Genomic DNA, 22,895 nt, shown 5'->3' with positions numbered 1-22,895 from the left:
GAAAGAGGGGCCGCAACGAGGTTCAAGCCATGCATCTCTTTGAGAAAAACAAAGAACCATGGTATCCAAAAACCCTGATAATGAAGTCTGATTATGAAACAAAGTCACTTGATAAGGTATCCCCCTTCATCGTGGCTAAATCCCTTGAACACGTGATTGGAAAAACATGCAAGGCCAAAAAGTTGAGAAGTGGAGAGATCCAGATCGAGGTTGAGACCAGTCAGCAGAGTTCGGGTTTGTTGTCGATGAGGCTGGTTGGTGAGATCCCGATCTCAGTGACAGCACACCACACTCTGAATACAGTAAAGGGTGTAATCTCCTGTGATGAGCTACTTTTGTGCTCCGAATCAGAGATCGAAAAGGGATTGAGTGATCAGGGTGCCGTGAGCACAAAGCGGATTGTTATTCGTAAGGAGAACAAAGAGATCCCCACCAGACATCTTGTTCTCTCATTCCAACTTCACAGTCTTCCCTCCGAGTTGAAAGCAGGCTATGTAAACTGTCCTGTGCGCCACTACATACCAACCCGCACAAATGTTTCAAGTGCCAGCGTTTTGGGCACCATTCGCAAGTGTGTCGTGGGCACCTAGTCTGCCCAAAGTGTGCCGGCGACGGGAAGGAACACACACCAGAATGCTGCAAAAATAGTTTTTGTTGTTCTAACTGCCACGGCAATCACCCTGCCTACTCAAGAAGTTGCCCAAAATTCCAAGACGAAAAAGAAATCTTGAAAACTAAGACAGAACAGAACGTGAGTTATAAGGCAGCTAGGGCACAGTTGGACTTCCGAAAAAAAGGAAAAAGTTTCGCTGAGTCGGTGCAAAGGGGAGTGGCACCGCTCAGTGTATCCGTGGGGACCCAGACTCTGGGGCCTCAACCCCACACTCCCCCCCAAAAAACATGAGGATGGGCAAGTGTCGCGTTCCTCCTCCCTGACCAACTTGCCAACTGGTCAGGAAGAGGTGGCCACGGCCTCCACTGAGGCTGATGGCACGCCTTCAATATGGGATGGGTACACAAAAAGCCCATCCCAACCTGTCACGCAAGACATGGATCTCGACGATGACGACTGCGCGTCGCAGAAGTCATCGTCGAGCCTTCCGTGCACTCCTTCCCAGGGGAAGGTGATGATGATGATGATGATGATGATTCGTGTTTTAATGGCGCAGCGGTAACTACGACCATAATGCGCCAAGACCATGATAAAAGCATTAATAGTTTAAGAGAAAATTATCCAGTGATTCATTAAAAGGTATAAGCATCTCATTAAAACTAACGAATTACCAATCGAAAGACATAAAAGAAAGCTGTAAAACTAGAGTGCATTTAAAAGACCAATGTTTTGGAAGAAGTTAAAAACCAGTTCAAACGATACGAAAGCTTCATCCCCTAGTAAAAGGGAAGGATGGAGAGGTAAATGGTATGTGTACAACTCACGGAAATGACGGTGTCGGTGGGTTTCATACAATGGACATGTGATGAGAAAGTGGAGGACGGAACTGTGTGCGCCACACCGTGTGCAGAACGGGGGATCCTCCCTACGGAGGAGGTGACCGTGCGTCAAATAGGTGTGGCCAATCCTCAGCCTTGCGGAAACAACTTCATGAAGACGATTATTAAAAACGTACGTTGATTTCCCTATAGTGGGTTTAACTAAATGGAGTTTATTCTCATGTTGTGTGTCCCAGTGCTGCTGCCATGTGCTACTGATGGCCCTCATAAGTGTAGGTCGGAGGTCTTGGGACGGTACATCAAAAGGATTCACCTCAGATGAAAGAGCAGCTGCATCAGCGAGTTCATTACCGGCTATACCCACATGACTGGGTACCCAGCAGAATGTTAAAGAGAGACCCTTTTTTATTACCTTAGCAGCAAGGCACTGTGCCTTTTGTACAAGAAGATTTTTTGACATCCCTATGTTGCCTACTGCTTGAAAAGAACTGAGAGAATCTGTGTAAATGACCGATGACTTGGTGTGACTTTCTAAGATGTAGTTCAGTGCCAGGATTATTCCGTATACTTCGGCATTAAAAACTGAGAGCATGTGAGGTAGACGATATGACTGTGTGAATCCATCGGTTACCATTGCACATGCGACTGAGGTACGTGTTTTGGAACCGTCAGTGTAAAAAGCTCTGTGTTGCCCAAGACTTTCTTTAAGGGACTCAAACTCCTGCTGGAGCACAACAGGTGGTGTGTTCTGTTTCTTAAACATAGTCAGGGAGCTATTGAAACATTGAGGTGATTGCCACGGCGGGACCCGTGGGCTATCCTGTACTATGGTGAAGTCATCATGTCGGAAATTGTAATCTTCACATCCCAGGCGAACGCGCATGCTAAATGGGGGAATAACGCTGGGTTTATTAAGAAAGAGCTGCTTGAAGCGTGTCCCTTTAACGCAGGAAATGCCTGGGTTATTGGGATAACCTATTACCCTCAAAGAGTACGAAACAGACAAGTAAAATATCCTCCTTTCCAGTGACCATTCGTTACTCTCAACATAGAGGCTTTCCACTGGCGACGTGCGGAAACCACCAGTTATCAAACGCAGTCCCTGGTGATGTACTGGGTCTAAGGTCTTCAGGACAGATTTCCGAGCAGACCCAAAGACAACACATCTATAGTCCATCCTAGACAGCACTGTGGACACATAGACCCTGTGCAGAGGGTCACGATCTGCACCCCAAGATTTGTGGGACAGCACTTTCAATAGGTGTAGGGATTTCATGCATTTTGTTTTAAGGCTCTTGATGTGAGGTAAGAAGGTGAGCTTTCTATCAAGGATGACCCAAAGAAATTTGTGTTCACCCTTAATAGCGAGGTCCTGTCCGTTCAGCTTAAGAGTGGGTGGGGGAAACAGTCCTCTCATTCTCGAAAAATGAACACAAACGGCTTTCTCATGTGAGAACCTGAATCCATTCTCATGCGACCATTTGGTAAGCTTATTTAAAGTTCGCTGCAACTGTCGTTCACATGTTGCTAGATTCGTGGAAGAGAAGGAAACCTGAATGTCATCAACATACAGTGAATAAGACATGGAAGGTGGGATTATACTAGCTACTGAATTTATTTTCACGAGAAACAAAGTGACGCTAAGGACGCATCCCTGCGGCACTCCATTCTCTTGGATGAAGGGACGGGATAGCGTTATTCCGAGCCGCACTCGGAATGTCCTGTCTTCGAGGAAGATTGTTATACACCTAAGGAGGCGCCCCCTGATCCCAAAAGAGTACATGTCTTGTAGGATACCATACCTCCAAGCGGTGTCATATGCCTTTTCAAGGTCAAAGAACACCGACAGACAGTGTTGCCTACGGACAAAGGCTTCACGGACCATTGCTTCTAGTCGTACGAGGTGGTCAGTTGTAGAACATCCAGCGCGAAAACCACACTGGAGTTCCGAAAGACATTTGTGTTCTTCAAGGAAATGGACCAGCCGAGCATTGACCATACGCTCAAACGTTTTGCCGATGCAACTCGTGAGAGCGATGGGTCGATAACTGGCCGGGCTTGAAGCTTCCTTTCCAGGTTTTAACAAAGGAATTACGGTGGAAATTTTCAAGGCTAAGGGTAATTTACACTGAAAACCAAACCTGGTTAAAAAATTGCAGTAAAAGCTCTTTGGATGCCTCAGACAGATGGATCAGCATACAATACATCACCCTGTCTGGGCCTGGTGAAGTTGTCTTTGTACGCTTTAAGGAACGATTTAGTTCTACTTTGGTGAAACGCTGATTATATATCAAACTGTCTCCACAATGCATTGGAATTTTCTTCATCTCTGCACTACGTTTTACTTTGAGGAACTCATTGCTGTAGTTGGAGGAAGAGGGAACACTTTCAAAATGCTCACCAAGAGTATCAGCTTGTTTCTGTAAGCTTTGTACTGGCTGACCGTTAACTACTAAAAGAGGAGTAGCACGGCTCATGTGTACACCTCTGATCTTATGAAGGCGATCCCAAATAAGTTTAGAAGAAGAATTGGAAGACAGGGATTATACAAAACTGTGCCATGAGGACCGATTGGCTTGCTTACGCGTCCACCTGGCTTTGGCTCTTGCCTTTTTGAAGAGAACAAGATTTTCACTGGTGGGGTATCACCGAAATCTACCCCACGCCCGATTTTGGGCTTTTCGTGTTTCTTCACACTCCTTGTTCCACCAGGGTTTTGGTCGCTTAGGCAAGCGACCAGAAGTTTCAGGAATACATTGTGTTGCTGCGTCAAGGATGACATTAGTTATGACGTGGTTTGCTTCGTCAGTTGTCATCCTATCAACAGGGATTAAAGACAGGTCGCATTTTTCAGAAAAAAAGTGTCCCAGTCGGCTTGTTCAAGTTTCCACCTGGGGGGACACGTTGTCAAGATATCTACTTGAGGCAAGTACTTCAATACCACTGGAAAGTGGTCACTTCCCAATGGATTATCTTTTACTGACCACTCTAAATCTCCAAAAAGAGATGGACTACATAGAGAAAGATCTAATGCCGAGAAATATTGTGTAGCGGAATGTACATACGTAGGAGATCCTGTATTTAAAAGACAGACGGAAGATGATAGCAAGACTTTTTCTATCATCTTTCCCCGACAGTCGGTCCTTGTACTACCCCAGAGTGGGTTGTGCGCATTAAAATCGCCTAAAAGAATGAAAGGAGTTTGAAGTTGGCTGCATAGACCTTCTATGTCGTTTTGCGTGATGAATGCTGTTGGCGGTAGATAAACGGAGCAGACAGTGACCACTCTGTCCAGGCATACCTGCACTGCTACAGCTTCCAACTGTGTATTGAGGTTAACTGCCCTGGATGGAACAGACGCTCGTGCGACAATCCCCACACCTCCAGATGAACGATTCGTGCCATTTCGATCCTTTCGGAATATGTTGTGTCTACGTAAAGCAGTCGGGGAGGTTGTATTCAAGTACGTTTCCTGGAGACAAAAGCATGCTGCATTATAGGTATCAAAAAGATCACTTACATCATCTAGATTTGAAAACAAACCACGGCAATTCCACTGGAGGAAGTGGTTCATAATGGCGGGAATTCCAAGAAGAAACAAAACGAAGCGGAGCACTTGGTTATGCCGACTGAGTAGCACTTGTTTCATTTAGGAGGTTGGACCCTTCGCCGGGGTGGCTTCTGTGGTATCGCTTGTCTTTACTCCTCTTCCTCTGCCTTTTCCTCGTTTTTCTCTTGGATGCATTTCAGGGAGGCTTGATGATGACAAGAGATAAACTGGTGTTCTGAGGCTGGAACAACATAGAAGGGACAGATACAAACAAAGCCTCAAATTGCCTAAGAAATCAACGATGAAAGATGAAAGTCACTGAAAAGTTAAGTTCAGTGAGTTGACTGAAAAGTCAACCTTTTCAGTGACTTTCATCTTTCATCGTTGATTTCTTAGGCAATTTGAGGCTTTGTTTGTATCTGTCCCTTCTATGTTGTTCCAGCCTCAGAACATCAGTTTATCTCTTGTTCAACAGGTGCCGCTTGCGTCGATTTCCGTCGTATGAATGTGTGTATGAGTGAGCAAAAATGTAAGAGTGAAAGGAGGGTGAGTGAGAGTGAGTGGCTGGTTTGTCGTCCCTTCAGATGACGCACCCCGAAAGTCGCTGGAGAGGCGTGTTAGCTTAGCTCAATTGGTAGAGCCCTGGACCGGCAATCCAGAAGACGTGGGTTCGATCCCTACAGCTGGCTAACCTTTTCAGTGACTTTCATCTTTCATTGATGATGACGTTTGCGTCATTCTGTCGTCATCATCAACCTCCATGCTTTGAGTGCTTTTTTGGGTGGGGGTTGTCACGCCTCCGTCCCAAATCGACTGCACACCATCGGTTTTAGAAAGAGCCGTGGCTTCTTCGTTTTGGCCAGTTGGACGGCTGACCTCCGTCGCAGCTGGAGACACCTGGGTGTCCCCAGCTTCCTGTTGGGGAGTGTGTGGTGGAGGCTCAATAACCTGCGAGCAGGTTTGAGTCTCCACAGATTTCCTCTGTGGTGCCACTCCCCCGCGCCACTTCGGAGAAACTGCCTTTCTTTTGAAATTCGTGTTGCATTCTAGCCGCTTTATAGGAAATATTCTGCTCTGTTTTAATTCTGATTACTTCTTTTTCATCTTTCCAGCGCGGGCATGATCGTGAGTATACTGGATGGTTACCTTGGCAGATAGCACAACGGTATTCATTGTTGCAAGACTCTCCTGTGTGGTCTTTGCCAGCGCACTTTGGGCATGTCAGATGTCCGCGACATGCAAGTGAGCTGTGCCCAAAACGCTGGCATTTGAAACCACGCCTCGGATTTGGCACGTAGGGTCTAACATTGCAACTCAGGTAACCTGCCTTTATGTTAGTGGGTATTGTGTGCAGTTTGAAGGACAGAATAACGTGTTTGGTGGCAATTTGCTTGCCGTCCCTTCTGATCATGATTCGTTTTGCGCATATTACGCCTTGCTCACTCAAACCCTCTTGAATCTCAGCCTCTGTACATTCGATCAGCTCGCCCTCTGAGATCACGCCCTTCGTCATGTTCAATGTACGATGTGTGGTAACAGTTACAGTAATATCCCGAATGTTTTTCAATGTTTGCAATGCAGTGCTTTGTCGTTGGTTCTGAACTTCAACCTGGATGTCCCCAGTGTTCAGTTGTTTTGCCTTATATGATTTTCCTATGACTTTTTCCAGCTCCTTTGCCACGGCAAAAGGGGAGATTTTTGTCAGTGATTTTCCGCCTTCATTTGACTGAATGACAAGAAACTTGGGGAACCAGGGACCTGGGGTATGGTCAAGAAAATTCTGCGTAAGCGTTTCGGTGCGGCTCCTTTTCAGGTGCCGATCAGTTTTTTTTTAGTTTTCGTTATCCATATATTTTGGTTTTGCATTCAGTGCAGTAGGTGTGTCGGCCACCACCGACCCCAACCAAGGGAACGAGCTCTGCACACTAACACATCCTTCTACACTATACCCAAGTGCAGCATCAACGGAGATTGAAAGAACTGCCCAAGGTTGACCCTTGCCGCCAAAGAAGGTGAGTAAGGAAAATACAGGAAGGAAGAGTGGATGAAGGGAGAAAGTAAGGAAAATAGGAGATGGCGACTAGCTGAATAGTCCTGGCCGGGCCTTCCAGGTCTACCCGTCTATGGGAAGCAGGGGCCAAAGCAGTGTGTTGTTTTCCCGGAGGGGCCCCGAAGGGTCCAAACCAACCTCGAGTCCACTCAACTGCCAGGATCCCCCTTTCCCCAGACACGGGAAAGCCACGCACAGCTATACGTGCGGGTCTCCCTCCTGTGGCGACGCAACCGTGAATGCAGGAGGGGGCTACAGCGGCTGGTGCCGGGTGATGGGGGCGCCAATTTCCCGACGCCGGGGATTTTTTATGTTTTGTGTATTTATGTTTTTGTTTATGTTTTTGTTGTTTTTTTTATTTATATATTTGTGTGTTATGTGTGTGTTTTATGTTATGTTATGTAGCAATTATTTCCATTAGCAGTGAATGCGAACTGGTATTTTCAGCGATCACCCGCCATGGCTGCTCCTTTCCTCTTGTTTCTTTTTTTACTAGTTTCTTCGTATAACTTCCTATTCTTCATCGGCTCTACAGTAAATATATAGAGTTACACGGCTAATAGAAATTAAGTAACTATCATTAGGAGCAATACAAAACATCCAAACTTGCGCATGACGACTGTCAACCACATCCCGTTGGTCTCACCATCGTATGATTCCCCATTGTTGTTAAACCTTTCCTCAGGCTAATTGAAACGCCCTTGTACACATAGGCAGACACGTGACAGGATGATGATGATGATGATGATTGGGAGTTTAATGGCGCATTGACAACAAAGATCATAAACACGTGACAGGAACATGGCACATATATATACTCGTCAGCAATTACTTCCTCCATTGGGTTTTGCCAGCTAGGTCGTAAGGCTTAATGTAAGTACGTAACACGTCATAGTTTTTATAGCTACTCCCTTTGTTTCATTGCGGAAGCAAAATGTAACGAACGAAACGCGTAAAAAACAGGCTGTAGTTCTGAAGGTGCAATAAAGAGTCTCAACGCAGCTGTTCTGAGTTATTACACGTGTCATTCCTACTGTTCCAACTCACTCCGATACTCATTTTCTCAAGAGCTGCAGAAGAAGAGTAACATCCACTCTACTACATCGTGAGGTAAGTAGTATATATTTAGATTCGACTGGATTAGAGCAGACCGGAAAACAAAATATGGAGAGTCAACAACAGATGTGACCGTAATGAGGATTTGATATTTCATGGCGCACAGACAACTAGGGTGATAGCGCGCCGAAGCTGCAGTGTGCTTATATAATATATATAATTATTATATTATATATATTATATATATATATAACATAAATATAGCAGGAAGGGGTGGAAAACAGGAGGTTTTGTATGCGTCCTACGGCGACTTCATGGGGGACTGTATCAGCATATGCGTCTGGTGAAGACGATGATGATGATTCAGGTTTTCGTGGCGCATAAGCGACGAAGGCCATAGTGCGCCACGACAGTAAGCGAGTAAAAGTATAGCGATTCAGCTAAGATAAAATAGGACGTAACGAAGGACGTAAAAACGAAATTTAAAAGCTACAATACATTTGAAAGACCAACGTCTTGAAAGAAGTTAAAAACTTGTTCAAACGGTAGAAGAGCCTCATCCCCCAGCCAGAGGGATGTATAGTATGTTTAGAGCTCGTGAAAATGGTGAAGTCGGTGCAGATGGAGGCGTGCCTATCTCACGTTTCATAGCGTGTAATTTGTTGCTTGTCTGTTGGTCCCAAAAGCTCTGCCAGTGTCTGTTGATGACATGCTTTTTTAAACATAGCCTGAGATCTTCTGATGGAATGTCCAGCTGAGCAGCAGCTGCTCAATTGGCCTTTTCATTTCCGGGCATCCCAATATGGCTGGGTACCCAGCAGAAAAATCACCGATAAGCACTGCTAGCGATAGTACTTCCGCGATGGACAATGGGGTCTTTTGTGCAATGAATGCCACAGATAGTCCGTAAGGAACTCAAAGAATCTCTGTATACGACTGATGATTTGATACGACGTTGTAAGGTATAATTGAGGGCTAAAATTATGGCATACACTTCTGCTGTGACTCAACACCAATCATCTGCAACCTAAACTATAACGGGCAATACTCACGTACAAGCGCTTTGCCAAAGCCAAACATCATTTATCAGTAAGCGTGACGTCACGCGCGGCTCGATACGTTGAATGTCGCCAGCTTTCTCATTCGAAACTACTTCGTGGCGACATACTCAATCGATGAAAATCAAACTCCTAGCTAGAAGTGTCAGTTTGCAACTAAATGCTATTGACGTTCAAGTGAGTTTATTATACAAACGGTACTAGCTTCGGCTGAACCTGAACTGCCTCTGCACTTTTCCGTGTGAGTATGGCACGTACGAAGAATAGGATGAGAAAAATTTTCTGCGCTCTACCTACTTCGATGACATTGCAGAAAAACGTTGCCAGATATGGGGCTTTGATGAAGATGATGATGATGATGATGATCAGTTTTTTCTGGCGCATCGCAAGATGAGAGAGGTCAATGAACACGGGGTGTTGTAGCACGCAACACAATTGATATTTATGTATTGATTGCAATTTCCAATTGATATTTCATATTTAAAATAATGTGGCTTGATTGATGTAATGAATTGATGATAATGATGATTCGAGTGTTTCTTCTTTTTTTCTTTTTTTGTTGCGCAATGATAACAAACGTGCCACAACTGATCATGGAATTGATTTTAATTGAAACACTCAGACACTCTGGCAGTCAGCATCATCAAAAAGCGAGGTGACAGCCTCCTGGGTAGTCCAGTCGGTAGCGTGTTAACATTAACATGTGTAAACATTATGCTTCCAGCACCGTTTTTCATGGCATAAAAGCGCTAAGACCAGGACGAACACAAGACACACACAACGTCGGTGTCGTGTTCGTCCTGTTTTTTTTTAAGTTATGAAAGTCTGTCAGCAACAAGCCCAAAAGGGATGTTTTAGTTTCCATCACCGTGTGTCGTAGATTTCCGGCGCACGGCAAAAGAACCCCTGGTGGTCGAAATTATACGCAGTCGTATACGTGCAATACGGCACGTGCAATACCATACCTTCGGCACGTGCAATACCATAGACCATCGCCATACTATAGACCTGTTTCTCTGGGCCAGGTGGCACGAGTGAGCGGCAACGTCAGCGCCCCAAATTATGCAACACGCGGTAGTATAGCATGATGATGATGATGATGATGATGATTAAGGTTTTTCTGGCGCAGCGACTACAAAGGTCGGTAGTATAGCAGACGACGCGACACTTTCGAATACACGGTCTCGAGCTGTTCGCACTTTTGAAGAAGCACCGCTTTTTCTGTGAATTTCTTGCATGTTTTCCAGCTTTCATTGGCACCATACCGTTTGAAACACCATGCAAAACCCGCTAATGAAACGACAGACTGTTGGGACCCGTGGCCGTTTGGGCCCGAAATGGCGCTGTGCAAAGTTCACTGCAACAGCGCTTACAGCGTGCTCGTTTTTTCTTTATTTTTTATTTTTTACTTGAAGCCCTCGTTGGGCACGCACTGTCGCTTTAAACGAAGCAGAAAAAGAACGAGAGGATCATGGGAAGGGCGCTCCTGCAGCGTATCCAAGCTGCGGCTCTTTTCTTAACGAGAGAGAAGCACATGTTAGAAAGAATCAGTTTGCTCATCTTCACTAGCTCTAATTATGATTCTTTCGGCAGTCATTGGGAACGAAAACATAAGTACGAGCAACTGCGCAAAGCAATTAAATTTGGAAGGAAAAACAGCTCCAGACTGCACCTGTTGCGAGCAATTAAAAAAAAACAGGGTCTGCATCTCAACTGAGGACGACCGTCATTTTGTTTCTTCGGCCATTTTACGCAACGGTTGGGTCACAGAACTCCATCTTGCTCGAGAAAAGACGAGGTACATTTTTATCCAACGCATTTTTCATTATCCTATCAACTACTTCCGAATTTTCGGCGTCCCTTAACCCTTTTGCTATCTTTTCCTTGTGCCTAAGTTACTTTCGAGGTTTCTGCCCCTTATCAGTTTTTTGTAAATTAATCTGAGAACTGTGTTAACTGTGTAATCTGAGAAGTATGTTAACGCGAAAAAAAAATGTCTTCCATTTTTTGGGCACCATGGCAAACGCGTCTAAATGCAGTAACCTTGTAAGCCCCTCACGTGGCTGCACCATGTGTGTGTGTGTGTGCGTGTATTGTCACACTTATGTGTTTTACTTCGAAATCACCACCACCACCACCAATATCATCATCATCATCATCCTGATTGGCATCACCACTACAGGAGTTTTCACGTATTGTAACTGGCGCAAGCGATGTGTAGTTGAGGGCCTCACAGAAGTCAAGCCAATTTTTTTTGTTAAAACCAACCAACAAACACTTATGGACTACTTCAGATAACACACTACTTATGTTGATGATGATGATCATGATGATTGGAATTTTTATGGCGCACAAGCAACTGAGGCCATAATGCGACAAGACAATGGTGGTTAGTGAGTTGGTAAAAGCAAAAAAAAAGATTAGATAAAAATTGGCATTTCACCAAGACTGAGACTTAAAAACATGATATACGAGTATGAGCAAAGCTGGATAGCATTTAAATCGCCAATATCTTTAAAATAGTTATAAATTCTCACGATGGGTAGAAGGGTGACGAAATCTGGGTTTGTTGGTATGAGGCCACATTGCTGCAGAGCGCTTTAAAGACGAGGACTTAAGAAGGAACACAACAGATGCGCTGGCTAACAACACTTTAATGAAACTTGTCGCATCTGTTGCCTGAACGCTCCTGACCACCTGCTGGTTCTTCCTACTTTTACACGTGTCGAGGTCTGGCGGGTAGAAGGGGCTCATCACTATACAACAAGGCTGGGTGCACTACTTATGTAATGGGTATTATTGATGGCGTTTATTTCATCCTGAAATCAAATAGAATATGGTCCTCGCCTGGCGCCTCGTTCTGGTCGTTGCTATGTTGATGCCTGTGGTCATGGGATATCCTGATGTCCCCGAAGAACCTGATACGTGTCTTCCGTTTCCGGCTCCGGTAAGCTAAATGTTTATGTCATTGCGACCAGTGGTTGAGTATTTGTACGCAGTACGAGCTTTGTTGTCGGTGGTGGTGTTGGTAGTGATGCAAGTTTCTATATAGTTATGTCTGCGTCCTAGGATAGAAATCCAGCTAAGGCCGCTACGATGCGTATGAGTCTCTACCTGAATTCAAGGCACATTTGTACATGACCTTACACATAGCCTTATAATGCTGTGTATAATGCCAAACAGTGGCCTAGCTCCCGCCTTTGCAGGCATGTGTGCTTTGCAGTTTGTCTGGTATTTCGTCATACGAGGCAGATTTCTAGAGGATTTGTATGTGCACCTGTACGTATTTTGCTAACTGGAGGTCTTCCTACACAGCAAGATGATGATGATGATCATCCGGTTTTTATGACGCACGGACAACTAAGGTCATAGTGCGCCAAATCTATCTACATAGCAAGAAAAAGTCTGCTTGTTCATGCAAACATAGTCACTGGAGTCGCCGTTAGCTTTCCCCGTTGACAAAAAACAAAACAAAAAAAAATAAATAGAAACATTGAAAACCCAAATATGCATATTAGTCATTCAGAGAAACGCTAATCGCCCGTTATTGATCAGATTGCCATTAAATGGAAGACGCTGTAATGGAGTTGTAGCCCATCTGCACGGCATGCAGCATGCGGCGTTCTCTCGCGCCCCTTTTTCTGTACATATAAATGGGCCAAATGCAGGGACAGGCGTGAGGCGTAGTCTGACTTTGAGATTAGACTTGACCGTTGTGATATACGTTCAGATGTCACATGCAAAATTTCACGTATCACCTACAGCCGATAACAATGAGTGACATATGCGTACCCATTTTCTGCTTGACGCTGATGTCTGCATGAGATAAAGATGAATGATGAATGTCTTCATGATGATGATGCGGTTCTCTGTGGCGCATCAGCTACTAAGGCCAAAAGGATTACTGTCTTGAGATATCATAAATTTGGTTATCAAGTTTCGCCTCGAGCGGGTGGCTGGATTGCCACTGACCGTGACGTCATCGTGGAGAAAGCGCATTTAATAAGATTCTATTATAATTGATAAACAATTAACTTGGTGTTTAGCTCAAGTATCTTGCACGGAGTGACTGTACGCCATAGGTTCATAACGATTCGGGTTTTGCTGGCGCACGAGCGACGAAGGCCATAATGCGCCAAGACAATGGTAGGGAAGGTATAGCAGAAGGTGTAGAGGACGATGGTATTTCTCCACATGAGTCCCGACCGGCGATGATGGTATGGCACGGAGAGGCGATGACGGTGGCCTATCTCCATGGCCGCACCGGTGGAACTGAAGCCGGTGCTCCAGGCGCGTGGCCATCTTCGCTGTTGTCCACGGCCCGCTACAGCGCTCCCCCCTCAGACGCCGAGCGGCGACAAAGTAGTACGATGACCTACTTCAACACCGGAGGAAGAGAGTAGGAGCGACCGTGGATGACGTGAACTATTCATGTGTTCGTGGCACGGCACAACACCCGTTGGCAGAAACTGTCGATGAGCAGGGCAGATGAGGGGTGATATCGTTGGGCGTCAGAGCCGAGCGTGAGAGTCGTGGCCTGGGGTGCCGCAACCGGCACGAGAGCGAGAGCTCGTAGGGTCGATCCCAGTAATAGCGAGGCTGCGTTAGCCGTGTCGGCTGCCGAGACGCCGGCTGAAAACGGGCCGTCGCGTCGGCTGCCGCGACTGCCGAAACCGCCAGCGAGCACGTTGCTCTGGTGTCTCGGCCGGCAGGGGATGAGCGTCGAGATGCATGAAATAAAGCGGTGGGTCGTGAGTGTGCCGGAGGCCGTGGATAGCGCAGGTCGGTCCCTGGAAGTCCTGAATCGATGGTCGGTGGGCGGTTGCGATGATCAATGAGCGGTCGGGTCGTTGCGTGGTCGGTCGGTCGGGTCGGCAGCGGATCGGAAGCGTGGACGGAAGCGGGACGGGAGCGGTCGGCGTGTTGATCGAGAGGCGAGCAGCGGTCGTGATGTCGTCGTGATGAGTCAAGTAATGGCGGGGGCTTCCAGGGAGAGCGTGCCGTGGTAGTGCTAGTAGTCGATGGTGTTGTCAGAAATTTGGGATGGTCAAGGGCCTAATTGCGCCGAACGTGGTGTTCATAGTTCGGGTCACCAAATGTAGAGGACGATGGTATTTCTCTACATGAGTCCCGACCGGCGATGATGGTATGCCACGGAGAGGCGATGACGGTTATAGATGATATAGATAGAGACGGCGATGACCCGCTACAAGGTTATAGAAGGTATAGGTAAAAGTATAGTGACTCAATTATGTACGCCACAGGAATGCGCATAATAGCGTTGTTTTGGTTTGATTTGATTCGGGTTTTATTGGCGCATCAGCTACAAAGGCCATAATAATAATTGGGTGTTTACGTCGCGAGACAACTGAGATCATGAGCGACGCCACAGCGGTCGGTCTGTGGATTGCTTTTGCCCACCTGAGGGTTCTTTAACGTGCGATGAAAGCTCACCACACGGCACCCCGTATTTAACGTCCCTCGCGGAAGACGGCGTGCCTAAGCAACTTGTACCCTGCCACCAAGTTGCTGGCGTCCTCGGCCGGGTTCGAACCCGCGATCTCGGGATCAGAAGGCGAACACGCTACCGACTGAGCCACCGAGGCCACAAAGGCCATAGTGTGCCAAATACCACTGAAGACTAGTTAGTTAAAAAGTATATGTGCAGGACTAAAATTTGACTATTGTTACATTAGTATTTAAAATCACAGATCTTTTAAAAACCCAGTATCCTTACAAAACCTATACACGTTCTCAAAAGGAACAAAGCTGTCATCTCCCAGCAGAAGCATTGGGTGGAGGGGCCAAAAGGTTCTATAAAAGGGAGAAAATGATGTTGACGAAGATGTTGGTACGCTGGACACGTGATGAGGATGTGAATGATCGAAAGCTGTTCACCACAGTGGTTGCATTCCGTTGGGTCTTCTCCTCGTAGAAGAAACCCATGCGTCAAGTATGTGCGTCCCAAACGAAGGCGAGAGGATAGCACTTCATATAGTCGACTGGACATACCAGGTGAACTGGAGCCTACATAGGGCTTGATACTGTGTAGTTTATTATTGGTTTGCCGGTCGCAAGATGCTTGCCAGTCATTATTGATGCATCTTTTTAGACGTAGTTTGAGATCTTGATATGGAATTTCGAAAGGGGTTATGTCACCTGTTAACGCAGACGTAGCAGCATGATCAGCTCGTTCATTGCCAGGTATGCCAACACGACTGGGTACCCGTTGTTTTGGTTTCGGTCAGGACTGTTGCTTTAGATGCACCAACCCTGGAAACTGATTGATTGATTGATTGATTTGGGGTTTTTTGGCGCAAGAGCAGCTCTGGAAACTGATGATGATGATTCGATTTTAATGACGCCGAAGCCGGTAGCCTCCCTCGGAGCTCCCCCCTCCCCTTTTTTGGGGAGAGGCTTCCGACGCCCTTGGTTTTAGAATATGCACTCAGCGGATAATCTCAGCTATGCAGAAAGTCCCATAACAAAAACAAAAAAAAACTAACAAACAAAAACACTCCTTTTCGTGATGAATGTGATGATCATCGGTATTTTCCGGCACAGAAGCAACTTAGACTATAATGTGGCAAGCTCAGACGTTTTGTCAACTTCGACTTTGACGTCTCGTGGACAATGCTAGACATCTACGCTCCTTATGTATGTCTCTTCCGCATATACTTGAAACTTTTTCTTATACGCAGTGCGAGCGCAGCGATGAATGCTGCGAGAAGATTTGCAACTACCACTTCATGCACCCGGAAGTGATGGTTTGCTACTAATGACTTCAGGCTTACGAATAAAGTATTTCGACTAAGTGCTTGTTCTCCTCTACATCGAATAAACGTGTTCGTGTCAACAATGTATTGTTTTCCTTCGTTTTCGTCTCATACAGCACATGCTTATTAATACGCCGCTATAAATCACTGTTTTCTAGAGCGTTACCCATGGAATGTTTTTTTTTTTAGCAAGTTGTGTATTGTACGTACATAATGAATTTTCCGATGACAGCTTGAACACAATCACGCTTGTTTGTCCTCTTTTAAACCGGTAATATATTTCAGGTAAAACGCGCTCCGTGGATAGGATAAATACTTTCTTCAGTTTAATTTGAGCGACACAGAGCAACAGCGGCTGTGAGCCGAGTATGCTGACGATCCCGCTTCTTTGATGTCTTTAGCCTCTAAAGGCCGACGCGCATGCGACAGTTTTCTTGACGGTTGTCTGCTCCGTTCCGAAACCGCGATCAATGGGCCGGACCTGTTTCGCCGACGTCCCCAGGAGCAGATACTTGAGCCGAAAGACGGAAGTGACATGTCGTCTGTCTTGGCCAGTCGGCGCCTACCGGAAGCGGTCTCCGGCACAGGGGGGGGGGGGGGGGGTAGCTTGCCGTTGCTGGCCGCGCTCAAGTGGACATCGTCACGACTATAGCAACAACAAAAAAAAAATTAAGGAAAGGGGGAGGGGAGTTGAAGACTTCAAAATGATGCATAGGCAGGATCAGGCGGAGGCACACTGTAGATGAGAGGAGGACTAGGGTGGTCTTTCCGCGAGGCCCGTTTCTTGAAGGAAGCGCACGGGGCCGCAAGTTTTCGAAAGTCGTTCCGCATAAGAACCCTCGGGGAAGAAGACGTCCGTCCGTATGACAGGCCTGGCGCGGGGACGATAAGTTTCCCGCATAGTATGGTATGCCCGACGTTCTGTCAGGATATGCGCGATAGTCTCCGGATGATTACAGTGACCGCTACTGGAGCCGATCTTGAACAGTTGCGAGTTTGTGAACGCAGATCCAGTGCGTAATCGATGGAGCATTGTCTGCATAACACGGGGAATATCTTTCGTGGGAAGAGAGGGTCGGTGATTCTGCATGATGTCCTCTATGCCAGGATGACGCACCTCTACTACACTCTAAGAAAAAAAGGAGTAAAACGGGGAGTAATTGCAGCTTCTACTCCCCTAGTCTGCAATTACTCCCCATTTTAGTCCCCTAACCAAACATTTAGTCCCGACATTTACTCCCCAGTACTGCAAATTGTCACTAAACTTTGCGAATGGTCTCCTGAATGCGACAGTCTACGTAAATATGTGCCCCTGGTCAATTTGAACGACATAAGGCTGTATAACTCAGACAACGTAGCAATTTTCCAGTCACACAGAGTAAGAAACAGATAGCGCCCAAATTGTGCCTTAGTATGGCGCAAGATTTTATATCACTCGATATATCACGGTTGACGGTTTGCTTCAAGTATTTTCATGCATGCGCACCAATTATGTACCTGGGACTCTTACAACAGCGCGTGAAATGCAGTCTTCACTCTGTGACATTCATTTACTCCTGTGCATTTACTCCCGAAAGGGACTATTTTTTGTGGCAATGCAATTACTCCCCAAAAGGAGTAAAAGTACTCCTTTTTTTCTTAGAGTGTACTCTGTTTGACGACCATGTGCCTGTGAGTGCCGGCCGGAACTGGTAAGGATGGGCTGCAGCTGTGGTGTGCTGAGGATGCTAGCTCCGGCACAGCAGTGTGCATGCGCCTTCGTGGATAGCCAATGGGCGGCGCATTAGGTTCGTGCTCCAGGAACGTTCCCTCTTAAGGGGGATCACTTAACCACCTCCATGGCGTCTTCCGGTGCACGTTCTCGGAATCATCGGATGTCGGCGGTAAACAGTGATACGATTCCAGGGGGCGGCTATGGTGTACCGCTATGTTTACTTCAAAGCAGACGACAGAAGAAAACTCGTTAGGTGGAGCGCGCGCTCAGCGTTTCTGGCGCTCGGCTTCCGGATAGCCACAAAAACACCAAAATGGAGACACCAAGGGAACGTTTCCCTGAGAACCCGGGATATGTATCCCGGGTTCTCCCTTGGGGTACCCTTGGTCTCTCGAGGCACCCTTGGTGTCTCCTTGGCGCTCGGGAGCCTGCCTACGCGCCCAATGATAGGAGCAGGCAATCAAGTTGGCGTATGGACCAAGTGGGCAACACTACGGCGACAAGAGGAGCATTCCTCTTTCAGGGAACCAAAAAATTGTGCAAAATGCTAGGAACGAAACGCTTAGGAAACAGGCTGTAGTTCAGAAGGCGCAATAAAAGAGTCTCAACGCAGTGGTTCCGAGTTCTTACGCGTGTCATCCTTTGTGGTCCGCTCACTCCCATACTCATTCTCTCAACACTTATAGGAGAAGAGTAATATCCACTCTACTTCACCGTTAGGTAAGTAGGAGTTTGATTACATTGGATCAGAGCAGACTGGAGAAAAAAACGTCGAGGAGCAACAACAGATGATGACGATGGTGATGATGATGAGCTGTGTTCTCACGACGCACGAACAACTCTAGGTTCATAGCGCGCCAAAGCTGCAGTGTGGTTAGAGACGGAATGTTTTTTCGACGCAAGAACCCTTGCGGCCACTCGCGCGCTGACGGTTAAACAAATGTAACTTCTGGGTACAGAGTACCGACGGGCCTGTTTCACGACGTTTGGGGGCGCTCAGGTCCCCCAAGGTCGCCATTTTCCCATGTATTTGTTCCTATCCCGATGCGTGCAATGCTGGAGGCCGCCCTTAGATACCCCATTGTTACCAGACGTTGGCTTGCGTTTGATTGTAGCGCGCTAAAGCTCCAGTTGAAGCACAATCCAAGCCAGGCCAAGTCACCGAAGGAGAAATTGACGACTGCGCCTACGGCGCCTGGTACGACAGGTACGCTATGTGATGCACGCAGGCGTGCACTAGATCCTTTCGATCGCTCAACACGTTTGAAAACGGGACCAAAAAGTGAAACACGACACAGAAAGTTGTTATACGCGTTTTATTTGGACATATAAAGACTAGATTCATTCGCAGAAACAACAAAAACATTTTGCCGCTAAACTTAGCGCGCTGAAGTGATCCGGAACGGCAACAGTGGGGTATCTAGTGGCGGCTTTCTTCGTTGCACGCTTTTCCGAGGTGAGTTTGGGGGACCTGGGGGCGCTCCAGACTGTATTCTGCACCGCCAACTGTGCACCCGGAGGTTGGTCCGTACACACAGGCATGTATCGCCTATACACTGCGGCTCTGAAAAACCGTAGCGCAATGATTTCCGCAAAAGCGAACGCCGCTCCCAGTACGGTGGTGAGGCAAGGAACGCGCTGGGCACGGCAGTCATTGGCACTCTGCACACGCGGAGGGAGTTGGCGCCGCAATCGTCGGGCGAAACTTGACTGCAACAAGCCCGTTGTTGTAACAACCGAATAGTGCAGATCGGTTACTTTGTTACACTTTATTGTTTCGCGTTCTCTTTCTTTCTCTTTTTTTTTTCTCGACTGTTAGCAGACTTAAGGCGAAATATTCGCAGTGTAAATGACACTTTTCAGACGGCCAAACCTGCGCTCAGGAGAAACAAGAGTGAGAAAAATGACCTTCGCAAGACATTAATTCTGTGAAAGATGAAATTCACTGAAAAGGTTAGCCAGCTGTAGGACTCGAACTCACATCTTCTGGATTACCGGTCCAGGGCTCTACCAATTGAGCTACGCTAGGACGCCTTTTTTCTTTTTTTTTTCACGCCTTCTAGAAAATGTGGATTCGAGTCCTACAGCTGGCTAGCCTTTTCAGTGACTTTCATCTTTAATTTCTTAGGCAATTTAAGGCCTTGTATGTGTTTGTCCTTTCTATGTTGTTCCAGCCTCAGAACATCAGTTCTCTCTTATTAATTCTGTATTTATTTCTGTATTAATTCTGTATTTCTGTGTCAACTACATGCCCCGGAACCCTCCAGCGGATGACGCGAAAAATGCCATAACTGCTGCCACCTGAACGCGAGCGCTCGATGTTATGTCTTTTCGTACAGTGCTGACTCTGGGGAATATCCTGCGGCGCAGATATAAGATATTTCATAGCAGACGACAAGACGAAGACACGGACCGCATCGTCTGCTACGCGAGTACCCGCTGCTTGAACACCGTACGAACGTACAACGTAACAGGCGGCGGAACTTTTTCTCCAGTTGTAATTTTTTTTTCTTCTTTACACTACAATATTCCATGGGGATGCCCCTCGTGCGAATACCCGGTAAAGGTGTGCTACCATGCAGTCACTGACATATCCCAAGCAGCACAGTGTACTGAGAGCCGAGTGCAGTAGGTGTGGACGGGTAGGTGGAAGACCTTGAACAGACTTGTGAAACTAGAGAGCATTGATATGACTCATAACGTCCACCTCTATTGGGCTCGTCTTTCAGTACATTGTGCTGTTTGAAGAACTTGCGATATGTATCACGGGTTCTACCTTGGGGTACCCTTGGTCCCCTTGGGAGACCCTTGGTACTCCCGGGGTACCTTGTTGTATCCTTGGCACTCGAAGGCCTGTCTAACGTGTCCCATGATAGTAGCAGGCAATCAAGTTGGCGTACGGACCAAATGGACAACACAATCCGGCCCAAGAGGTGATGATGATGATTGGGAGTTTAATGGCGCATTGACAACAACCGGTCCAAAAGGAATGCTCCTGTTGTCCCAGTTGTGTTGCCCAGTTGGTCCGCCCAAGCAGCACAGTGTACTGAAAGTCGAGTGCAATAGGGGTGGACGGATATGTGGAAGGCCTTGAACAGACGCTTGAGACTAAAGAATATTGATACACATACCGTCCACCCCAACTGCACTCGACTTCCAGCACATTGTGCTGCTTGGGCACAACGTACTGAAACATTGAAACGACCAGACTATACATTGAAACATTGAAAAGACAGACTATAGTCTGTGATGTGGTCGGGCCCTATAGCTATCGTTAGCAACTAAGGTCCTAAATTTTCCGAACTAACTCAGATTGTGGTCATTTTGCAGTGTGCTGAGACAGCTTTTGTACGGGTGTAGATACACTGCATAACGCGCAACCTGAAACCAAATCAGAAAATGTTCCTGACTTGGCGCCTTGTGGTGCTCCTAGCTGTGTTGATGCCTGTGGTCATGGATTCTTCTGATTCTAACCAAGAGAAAGAGTGGACGCCACGTAGCTTCTCGGTAAGGTGAACTTTTAGCTCAATGTGCGCATGTCTTCTAACTGTTCTACTCTTGTTTCGATGAAAAAAAATCGAAGATGCACGCGCCAAACCTGCGTTTTAAATATTTCAATAAGCACACAAAAGTTTGAAGGGTGATGATGATGATGATGATAGGAGGGAAAAAAGTGGAGATGTGAGCCCGCTCACTGCTGACAAGCTACTCGACGTCTAGTAAAGAAAACAGAAGACGGGAAAGACTAGTGTATTTCTTCTCAACTCTATAAGTACCACGTACGTGTCACGGAGCTTTGGCAAGAGGGGCACCCCTCGCCTGGACGAAGGGCGCTACAGCACTTCCGGTACAGTTAACGTCAAAAGTTCCACACTGCGTTAGCTTCTTCTTGCGATTGTTCCCATGTTCCCCCCAAGGGCGGTGCTTAGGAGCAAGGACAGAGATGATGATGATGATGATGATGATGATTAGGGGTTTCATGGCGCAACGACAAGGAGGATCATAATGCAAGGACAGAGATCTTACATTGTGAAAGATAAGAGTAGTCGTAACATCGTACAAGAAGACCGAATGTCGAAGCGCGATATTATTCTATTTTGGAGAGCCAAAAAGTGAGAAAACAGAGGCTACAGTGCCTGAAGTGACAGATGACGTCCCACTGTCGTCATCTTCACGGGACTGCCGCAGACGATTTCAAGCACAATTAAACGGCATATATCGGCTGAAGGCGTCTTGTTCCCACGGCTGTGATAGATAGCGTAATCAGTACGCCTTCGCAGGTGCGGCTCGCTTACGGGAAATACGTCATTTAAAGGTCATCGAAAGGAAGCAGGAAGGACAAAGTTCGACTGCGGTGCCCAATGGCTCGCCCGGAGGTCAGCGTCGTCTGCCAGGCATAAAACATGGCAGACGACATTAAGTATAGCAGACGGCCCATCGTCAAGGTCTCGTATAGATACAGAAGGCTTGCTTAGTGCCCGCTCTCACTCTTTCGGCACGTTTGCGCATAATGTCCGGACGCCGTCTGATCAGCCAGCCAAACGAATAGACGGACACAGGCTTTTGTGTGGCCACATGTTTTGGTGCATTATAGCCTCAGTCGTTGCTGCGCCATAAAAACACTAATCATCATCATCATCGTCATGTGGGCACAGTGGCTGCCCATGTGGCTGACGGCGGCTTGTCTCCAAAGGTGCGGCCGCCGAAAGCGTGGTCGTCATCTGCGGACTCTTAATGGATTTCCGTATCCTGGTTGCCGTTGCACGGTCCGGCTTCGTTTATTTGGAGATTTTTCGTTTATGAAGTACATTATTGTTAAGTATGGTCAATCATTTAATGTTTCTTTTTTGTTTGTTTTTTGCAGTTCCCGCTTCTTGCTTGGGGTAGAGTTCGCTTAAATGATTTTGGTAGAGTCGAGTGACGTCTTCATAGCGTGCGATATTTGAAATGACGTTACTCCTTCGTTATGTGCAAAATCGTTTGTTGACGATTATTAGGATTTTACTGGCAGAAAGACAACTCAGACCATAGAGCGCTAGCAACATCATTTGTCTCGTGTAGGCAAAGAGTGCTTTACTTGGCACAACTGACAGCGTACGTTGTCGAGATTTCACTTCTGTGCTTTGATCACGTTCCTCCTCCGCCTGAAATGAAGAATGCTGCAGTACAAACTGCAAGTACCAAAATCCTCGTGTTGGCCGCCAGTGTGAGTGAAAGACATCTTCAATGGACCCCAGAG

The 22,895-nt window shown here is 46.7% G+C and overlaps 2 long non-coding RNA genes and 1 other non-coding gene across 3 annotated transcripts; all 3 read left to right on the top strand.

Annotated features, from left to right (window-relative positions):
• Positions 1 to 5,618: 5,618 nt before the first annotated feature.
• Trnaa-ggc (transfer RNA alanine (anticodon GGC)) lies at positions 5,619 to 5,691 on the top strand. The gene has a single exon. It is a non-coding gene; the product is annotated as a tRNA-Ala (tRNA).
• Positions 5,692 to 6,685: 994 nt separating this feature from the next.
• LOC135384197 (uncharacterized) lies at positions 6,686 to 7,459 on the top strand. Its single transcript, XR_010420283.1, has 3 exons — positions 6,686 to 6,786; positions 6,873 to 7,014; positions 7,114 to 7,459. It is a non-coding gene; the product is annotated as an uncharacterized LOC135384197 (long non-coding RNA).
• Positions 7,460 to 8,061: 602 nt separating this feature from the next.
• LOC135386282 (uncharacterized) lies at positions 8,062 to 16,025 on the top strand. Its single transcript, XR_010420651.1, has 3 exons — positions 8,062 to 8,162; positions 12,000 to 12,113; positions 15,868 to 16,025. It is a non-coding gene; the product is annotated as an uncharacterized LOC135386282 (long non-coding RNA).
• Positions 16,026 to 22,895: the final 6,870 nt, after the last annotated feature.

This window comes from Ornithodoros turicata, chromosome 2 (assembly GCF_037126465.1).
Source record: "Ornithodoros turicata isolate Travis chromosome 2, ASM3712646v1, whole genome shotgun sequence".
In the NCBI taxonomy this organism is placed as follows: domain Eukaryota; kingdom Metazoa; phylum Arthropoda; class Arachnida; order Ixodida; family Argasidae; genus Ornithodoros; species Ornithodoros turicata.
This window is presented reverse-complemented; position numbering and strand designations above follow the sequence as displayed.